Source organism: Limulus polyphemus, unplaced genomic scaffold (assembly GCF_000517525.1).
Source record: "Limulus polyphemus unplaced genomic scaffold, Limulus_polyphemus-2.1.2 Scaffold172, whole genome shotgun sequence".
NCBI classification, from domain to species: Eukaryota; Metazoa; Arthropoda; class Merostomata; order Xiphosura; family Limulidae; genus Limulus; species Limulus polyphemus.
The window spans coordinates 667908-669048 of record NW_013665782.1 but is presented as its reverse complement, the minus strand read 5'-3'; the positions used below and the strand labels follow the sequence as shown (position 1 = coordinate 669048).

Sequence of the window (1141 nt, the reverse complement as noted above, 5' to 3'; positions counted from 1 at the left end):
TACAATTATCAACTAATATGTTGACATAACTGTAATCTTTCAGAAACACAATGGCTAATAATAGTAATAAAAATATGTGCATCTTAGCGGCACAATATTTCGATAACTATTGTAACTAAACTTTTCAAACTATTCAAGCTCGGATGTCACTTAGTGTTTATCGAACCATGCTGCTTATTCGGAAAGTCCAAGATTAGTTCCGCGATGCCGCTGAAAACGCTCCCCAATTTAAGCTGTGGGTGCATTATAAAACTGACAGTCAATCATTTATGAAGAGCTGTATACTAAACTGCAGATACTGCTGACTGGTTGACCTTCCTTTTAATAAGATCAGTCACAAACTGGATGAAGAACAAGAACATTTATACTGTTAAAATTATTTAGAAATATCATCATAGCCTTTTTTCTGTAAATCTTTAGGATATCAGTATATAAAACGGTTAAAGAAAAACTCTTCCACGTGAATATATTTCGTCGTTATATGTACAAATGGTATACTTTAGTCAGAAACCTTCCCGTGTCAGTGCTTGGGTGGGTTGTCAGATCTAGTCAACGTAGAAAGAACTACTTCCTTCCAGTTACTGACCTTACCCTAATTGATCTTATCTTGAATCGCTGGCAGGTATCTATGACACATTATATTTGGTTAGCATTAATTTTAAATCAAGGCTCGTTGGTCTAGGGGTATGATTCTCGCTTAGGGTGCGAGAGGTCCCGGGTTCAAATCCCGGACGAGCCCGAAGTGTTTTTTCGTCTTTTCTAACAGGGCATTGTGAAATAAACACGTTTATTTGTTTTTATATTAATAATGGAAAATCAATAACGTAACCTTTATATATGTATTTAGAGATGCAAAGTATAGTTTGAAAATTATAATTTATGCATATATACAATATAATTAAAAAATTGGGAATTTAAAAACCTGTAAATGGGAATCGTAAAAAAAGTAAACAAAGAAGGCTGTAGATAATGTAGAAATTATTTACTCAAATTACAAACCCCGATTTTGGCTCCATGTTAGAATTACATTTAGTGGAGTCAAAATATGGATTTGTATTGGTTCATGATATGCTAATAAATGTAGCAAAGTAACTTTTTTCAATACAACATCCTAAAAGATTTATACAATTTTTTCTTTTCC

The 1141-nt window shown here is 32.9% G+C and overlaps 1 non-coding gene across 1 annotated transcript; it reads left to right on the top strand.

Annotated features, from left to right (window-relative positions):
- The first annotated feature begins 667 nt into the window (after positions 1–667).
- Trnap-agg lies at positions 668–739 on the top strand. Its single transcript has one exon. It is a non-coding gene; the product is annotated as a tRNA-Pro (tRNA).
- Positions 740–1141: the final 402 nt, after the last annotated feature.